Below are 7,500 nucleotides of genomic sequence, written 5' to 3' on the forward strand. Positions count from 1 at the left end.
CCTGGCACGTCCAGACCTGCCACGGGCAAGTCCTGGCGGTGCAAAAAGAGTCCTACCCGTACCAAAATGAAATCTACTCGTTACATTTGTGATTTCTTGGTTTTATTAACTCAAACTCATCCCCTTGACATGTTTGGGGGTCCGGCTGCCGGAGCCGCCGCCCGTGGCGGCCCGTGGAGGCCGCACTCTTCGGAGCAATCAAAAAATCCTAGAAAATTCTGTGGGTGTCCAAAAATTATGAAACTTGGCAGAGTTCATCCTCATATCATGCCTAAGAAGCCTGCAAAAAATCGCGCGAATCGGAGGTCTCTAGGTCCCTCAAAAGGGGCGTTGTCGTTTGAGCGAAAAGTATGTCTGTTCGTGCCAGAGTGGAAAAAGCCCATATTGCTCTTTAGGGGGGGGCACCCAGCCCCGGGGGGGTCCCACCCTACTTTTTTGTGGACCCTCAAGAACCACGCGCGCGCGCTCAGCGCTCAGCGCTTAAGCGCTTTAGCGCGTTGCGCGATGCGCGTTTAAATATATAATGGAGGTCCGGGCAAAGCTTGGGCAAAACCCCGGGCAAGCGTGTGGCAAATGTTGGCATGGTCCGGGCAAGCGCGTGGCATGGTCCGGGCGAGCATGTGGCAAGGTCCGGGGGAGCTCGGGCTCAGCCTCGGGCAAGCGTTGGCAAGGTCCGGGCAACGCCCGCGGCCTGTGTTGGGAAGGTCGTCGTAACTGTTGGCAAGCCCCGGGCAATGCCCGCGGCCAGTGTTGGCAAGGTCCGGGAAAGAGTTGGAAGGTCCGGGCAAAGCCCGTGGCCAGTGTTGGCATGGGGTCGAAGGTCTGGGAAAGCTAGGGGATAACCCCGGGCAAGCGTTTGGCAAGGTCCGGGCAAAGCCCGTGGCCGGTGTTGGAAAGGTACGGGCAAGGGTTGGAAGGTCCGGGAGAGCTCGGGCCAAACCCCGGGCTAGCGCTGGCAAAGGTCCGGGAGAGAGTTGGAAGGTCCGGGCAAAGCCCGTGGCCTGTGTTGGGAAGGTCGTCGCAATTGTTGGCAAGCCCGGGCGACGGCCGCGGCCAGTGTTGTCATGGTCCGGGCGAGCGTGTGGCAAGGTCCGGGCAAAGCCCGTGGCCGGTGTTGGCATGGTACGGGCATGGGGTGGAAGGTCTGGGAAAGCTAGGGGATAACCCCGGGCAAGCGTTGGCAAGGTCCGGGCAAAGCCCGTGGCCGGTGTTGGCAAGGTACGGGCAAGGGTTGTAAGGTCCGGGAGAGCTGGGGCCAAACCCCGGGCTGGCGCTGGCAAGGTCCGGGCAAAGCCCGTGGCCTGTGTTGGGAAGGTCGTCGCAATTGTTGGCAAGCCCGGGCGACGGCCGCGGCCAGTTTTGGCATGGTCCGGGCGAGCGTGTGGCAAGGTCCGGGCAAAGCCCGTGGCCGGTGCTGGCATGGTACGGGCATGGGGTGGAAGGTCTGGGAAAGCTAGGGGATAACCCCGGGCAAGCGTTGGCAAGGTACGGGCAAGGGTTGGAAGGTCCGGGAGAGCTCGGGCAAACCCCGGGCTAGCGTTGGCAAGGCCCGGGCAAAGCCCGTGGCCTGTGTTGTCAAGGTCATCGCAACTGTTGGCAAGGCACGGGAAAAGCTCGGGCAAAACCTCGAGCAAGCGTGTGGCAAATGCTGGCATGGCCCGGCCAAGGAGGTGCAAGGTCCGGCACGTCCAAGGCAAGTGCGGGCACGTCCGGACCTGCCACGGGCAAGTCCGGGCACGTCCTGGTACGTCCGGCCCCGCCACGGGCAAGTCCCGGCACGTCCAGGGCAAGTCCAGGCACGTCCTGGTGCGTCCGTGGCAGGTCCAGGCACGTCCCGGCACGTCCAGGGCAAGTCCCGGCACGTCCGGGGCAAGTCCTGGCACGGCCTGGTGCGTCCGGACCTGCCACGGGCAAGTCCTGGCACGTCCGGGGCAAGTCCTGGCACGTCCTGGTGCGTCCCGGGCAAGTCCTGGCACGTCCAGACCTGCCACGGGCAAGTCCAGGCGCGTCCCGGCACGTCCTGGCACGTCCAGACCTGCCACGGGCAAGTCCTGGCACGTCCAGACCTGCCACGGGCAAGTCCTGGCGGTGCAAAAAGAGTCCTACCCGTACCAAAATGAAATCTACTCGTTACATTTGTGATTTCTTGGTTTTATTAACTCAAACTCATCCCCTTGACATGTTTGGGGGTCCGGCTGCCGGAGCCGCCGCCCGTGGCGGCCCGTGGAGGCCGCACTCTTCGGAGCAATCAAAAAATCCTAGAAAATTCTGTGGGTGTCCAAAAATTATGAAACTTGGCAGAGTTCATCCTCATATCATGCCTAAGAAGCCTGCAAAAAATCGCGCGAATCGGAGGTCTCTAGGTCCCTCAAAAGGGGCGTTGTCGTTTGAGCGAAAAGTATGTCTGTTCGTGCCAGAGTGGAAAAAGCCCATATTGCTCTTTAGGGGGGGGCACCCAGCCCCGGGGGGGGTCCCACCCTACTTTTTTGTGGACCCTCAAGAACCACGCGCGCGCGCTCAGCGCTCAGCGCTTAAGCGCTTTAGCGCGTTGCGCGATGCGCGTTTAAATATATAATGGAGGTCCGGGCAAAGCTTGGGCAAAACCCCGGGCAAGCGTGTGGCAAATGTTGGCATGGTCCGGGCAAGCGCGTGGCATGGTCCGGGCGAGCATGTGGCAAGGTCCGGGGGAGCTCGGGCTCAGCCTCGGGCAAGCGTTGGCAAGGTCCGGGCAACGCCCGCGGCCTGTGTTGGGAAGGTCGTCGTAACTGTTGGCAAGCCCCGGGCAATGCCCGCGGCCAGTGTTGGCAAGGTCCGGGAAAGAGTTGGAAGGTCCGGGCAAAGCCCGTGGCCAGTGTTGGCATGGGGTCGAAGGTCTGGGAAAGCTAGGGGATAACCCCGGGCAAGCGTTTGGCAAGGTCCGGGCAAAGCCCGTGGCCGGTGTTGGAAAGGTACGGGCAAGGGTTGGAAGGTCCGGGAGAGCTCGGGCCAAACCCCGGGCTAGCGCTGGCAAAGGTCCGGGAGAGAGTTGGAAGGTCCGGGCAAAGCCCGTGGCCTGTGTTGGGAAGGTCGTCGCAATTGTTGGCAAGCCCCGGGCGACGGCCGCGGCCAGTGTTGTCATGGTCCGGGCGAGCGTGTGGCAAGGTCCGGGCAAAGCCCGTGGCCGGTGTTGGCATGGTACGGGCATGGGGTGGAAGGTCTGGGAAAGCTAGGGGATAACCCCGGGCAAGCGTTGGCAAGGTCCGGGCAAAGCCGTGGCCGGTGTTGGCAAGGTACGGGCAAGGGTTGTAAGGTCCGGGAGAGCTGGGGCCAAACCCCGGGCTGGCGCTGGCAAGGTCCGGGCAAAGCCCGTGGCCTGTGTTGGGAAGGTCGTCGCAATTGTTGGCAAGCCCGGGCGACGGCCGCGGCCAGTTTTGGCATGGTCCGGGCGAGCGTGTGGCAAGGTCCGGGCAAAGCCCGTGGCCGGTGCTGGCATGGTACGGGCATGGGGTGGAAGGTCTGGGAAAGCTAGGGGATAACCCCGGGCAAGCGTTGGCAAGGTACGGGCAAGGGTTGGAAGGTCCGGGAGAGCTCGGGCAAACCCCGGGCTAGCGTTGGCAAGGCCCGGGCAAAGCCCGTGGCCTGTGTTGTCAAGGTCATCGCAACTGTTGGCAAGGCACGGGAAAAGCTCGGGCAAAACCTCGAGCAAGCGTGTGGCAAATGCTGGCATGGCCCGGCCAAGGAGGTGCAAGGTCCGGCACGTCCAAGGCAAGTGCGGGCACGTCCGGACCTGCCACGGGCAAGTCCGGGCACGTCCTGGTACGTCCGGCCCCGCCACGGCAAGTCCCGGCACCGTCCAGGGCAAGTCCAGGCACGTCCTGGTGCGTCCGTGGCAGGTCCAGGCACGTCCCGGCACGTCCAGGGCAAGTCCCGGCACGTCCGGGGCAAGTCCTGGCACGCGCCTGGTGCGTCCGGACCTGCCACGGGCAAGTCCTGGCACGTCCGGGGCAAGTCCTGGCACGTCCTGGTGCGTCCCGGGCAAGTCCTGGCACGTCCAGACCTGCCACGGGCAAGTCCAGGCGCGTCCCGGCACGTCCTGGCACGTCCAGACCTGCCACGGGCAAGTCCTGGCACGTCCAGACCTGCCACGGGCAAGTCCTGGCGGTGCAAAAAGAGTCCTACCCGTACCAAAATGAAATCTACTCGTTACATTTGTGATTTCTTGGTTTTATTAACTCAAACTCATCCCCCTTGACATGTTTGGGGGTCCGGCTGCCGGAGCCGCCGCCCGTGGCGGCCCGTGGAGGCCGCACTCTTCGGAGCAATCAAAAAATCCTAGAAAATTCTGTGGGTGTCCAAAAATTATGAAACTTGGCAGAGTTCATCCTCATATCATGCCTAAGAAGCCTGCAAAAAATCGCGCGAATCGGAGGTCTCTAGGTCCCTCAAAAGGGGCGTTGTCGTTTGAGCGAAAAGTATGTCTGTTCGTGCCAGAGTGGAAAAAGCCCATATTGCTCTTTAGGGGGGGCACCCAGCCCCGGGGGGGGTCCCACCCTACTTTTTTGTGGACCCTCAAGAACCACGCGCGCGCGCTCAGCGCTCAGCGCTTAAGCGCTTTAGCGCGTTGCGCGATGCGCGTTTAAATATATAATGGAGGTCCGGGCAAAGCTTGGGCAAAACCCCGGGCAAAGCGTGTGGCAAATGTTGGCATGGTCCGGGCAAGCGCGTGGCATGGTCCGGGCGAGCATGTGGCAAGGTCCGGGGGGCTCGGGCTCAGCCTCGGGCAAGCGTTGGCAAGGTCCGGGCAACGCCCGCGGCCTGTGTTGGGAAGGTCGTCGTAACTGTTGGCAAGCCCCGGGCAATGCCCGCGGCCAGTGTTGGCAAGGTCCGGGAAGAGTTGGAAGGTCCGGGCAAAGCCCGTGGCCAGTGTTGGCATGGGGTCGAAGGTCTGGGAAAGCTAGGGGATAACCCCGGGCAAGCGTTTGGCAAGGTCCGGGCAAAGCCCGTGGCCGGTGTTGGAAAGGTACGGGCAAGGGTTGGAAGGTCCGGGAGAGCTCGGGCCAAACCCCGGGCTAGCGCTGGCAAAGGTCCGGGAGAGAGTTGGAAGGTCCGGGCAAAGCCCGTGGCCCTGTGTTGGGAAGGTCGTCGCAATTGTTGGCAAGCCCCGGGCGACGGCCGCGGCCAGTGTTGTCATGGTCCGGGCGAGCGTGTGGCAAGGTCCGGGCAAAGCCCGTGGCCGGTGTTGGCATGGTACGGGCATGGGGTGGAAGGTCTGGGAAAGCTAGGGGATAACCCCGGGCAAGCGTTGGCAAGGTCCGGGCAAAGCCCGTGGCCGGTGTTGGCAAGGTACGGGCAAGGGTTGTAAGGTCCGGGAGAGCTGGGGCCAAACCCCGGGCTGGCGCTGGCAAGGTCCGGGCAAAGCCCGTGGCCTGTGTTGGGAAGGTCGTCGCAATTGTTGGCAAGCCCGGGCGACGGCCGCGGCCAGTTTTGGCATGGTCCGGGCGAGCGTGTGGCAAAGGTCCGGGCAAAGCCCGTGGCCGGTGCTGGCATGGTACGGGCATGGGGTGGAAGGTCTGGGAAAGCTAGGGGATAACCCGGGCAAGCGTTGGCAAGGTACGGGCAAGGGGTGGAAGGTCCGGGAGAGCTCGGGCAAACCCCGGGCTAGCGTTGGCAAGGCCCGGGCAAAGCCCGTGGCCTGTGTTGTCAAGGTCATCGCAACTGTTGGCAAGGCACGGGAAAAGCTCGGGCAAAACTCGAGCAAGCGTGTGGCAAATGCTGGCATGGCCCGGCCAAGGAGGTGCAAGGTCCGGCACGTCCAAGGCAAGTGCGGGCACGTCCGGACCTGCCACGGGCAAGTCCGGGCACGTCCTGGTACGTCCGGCCCCGCCACGGGCAAGTCCCGGCACGTCCAGGGCAAGTCCAGGCACGTCCTGGTGCGTCCGTGGCAGGTCCAGGCACGTCCCCGGCACGTCCAGGGCAAGTCCCGGCACGTCCGGGGCAAGTCCTGGCACGGCCTGGTGCGTCCGGACCTGCCACGGGCAAGTCCTGGCACGTCCGGGGCAAGTCCTGGCACGTCCTGGGTGCGTCCCGGGCAAGTCCTGGCACGTCCAGACCTGCCACGGGCAAGTCCAGGCGCGTCCCGGCACGTCCTGGCACGTCCAGACCTGCCACGGGCAAGTCCTGGCACGTCCAGACCTGCCACGGGCAAGTCCTGGCGGTGCAAAAAGAGTCCTACCCGTACCAAAATGAAATCTACTCGTTACATTTGTGATTTCTTGGTTTTATTAACTCAAACTCATCCCCCTTGACATGTTTGGGGGTCCGGCTGCCGGAGCCGCCGCCCGTGGCGGCCCGTGGAGGCCGCACTCTTCGGAGCAATCAAAATCCTAGAAAATTCTGTGGGTGTCCAAAAATTATGAAACTTGGCAGTTTTCATCCTCATATCATGCCTAAGAAGCCTGCAAAAAATCGCGCGAATCGGAGGTCTCTAGGTCCCTCAAAAGGGGCGTTGTCGTTTGAGCGAAAAGTATGTCTGTTCGTGCCAGAGTGGAAAAAGCCCATATTGCTCTATAGGGGGGGAGCTCCAACCCCCCCCCTCCCCAGCCAGGTGGGGCCCGACCTGGCAGCGGGGTCCCCCATGTATTGATGGGACCCCGGACCCACGCGACCGGCAGGCGGCCGGTGGCAACCGCCGGCGGGCCGGCGGCGCCCTCCGGCGACTTTTCCGGCGAACCCTCAAAATCGAACGTGACGCTCGGCGGGGTTGTGTGTGTGTGTTCGAGGGTTCGTTGGCGGGTCGTTTGGAGGGCATTTAGCGCGCGCACGGTCCCTTGGCTTCTTCCGGCGAACCCTTTTATCGATGGTTGGCTTTCTTTCAGGGGTTCGTCGGTTGCTGTTGGGGGCCGCAAAAATCGTTCTGGAAAGATTTGGTTTGCCCTCCCCCCTTCCCGAAGGGGGGGTTGGCAAACGCCACCCCCTCCTTCCACGCGCCTTCGCGTGCGAGATTCCCCGGTCGCGCTGGTGAACAAGCTTGCTTTGTAGGCATTTGCCCAGGATTGGTTGGTAAAAAGAGCGAGGGATGGGCGTGCCCCGATTTGCGAGGGAAATGATGGGCCTTTCTCGTATTTGATTCCCGTTATACGCATGCGGACAGGCATGAGGGTTGGCATTTCATGGGGCTCCTCCGATTGCTTGTATGAGGCAAGTCGTGATGGGATTCTTTGTCGGGGGGGCACTTCGTGGAACTTGCATGCTTGGGTTTCTCCCGTCCCGAGCGAGTCCCGGAGATGCGTGCCTGGGCATCTTCCTCGGTCTGCTTGGTAGCTTTTAGCGTGATGGGGTTTCTCGCCCGCGCTCGGCGCATGGCTGGCGGCCCCGTTCCCCATCGAGTTCGGATAATCCGCTCACATGCTGGCGGGCAATCAGGCGGTGCGTCCTCCCGACTATGATATGTCGCACAGGGCCCACCCTCGTGTTGCTTGATAAGCCTGCGTGGGGGCGGATTCCCGCGCGCGGTGGTGTCCG

Source organism: Prosopis cineraria, unplaced genomic scaffold (genome assembly GCF_029017545.1).
Source record: "Prosopis cineraria cultivar Desert tree isolate PC_DT_omini unplaced genomic scaffold, ASM2901754v1 PC1438, whole genome shotgun sequence".
In the NCBI taxonomy this organism is placed as follows: Eukaryota; Viridiplantae; Streptophyta; class Magnoliopsida; order Fabales; family Fabaceae; genus Prosopis; species Prosopis cineraria.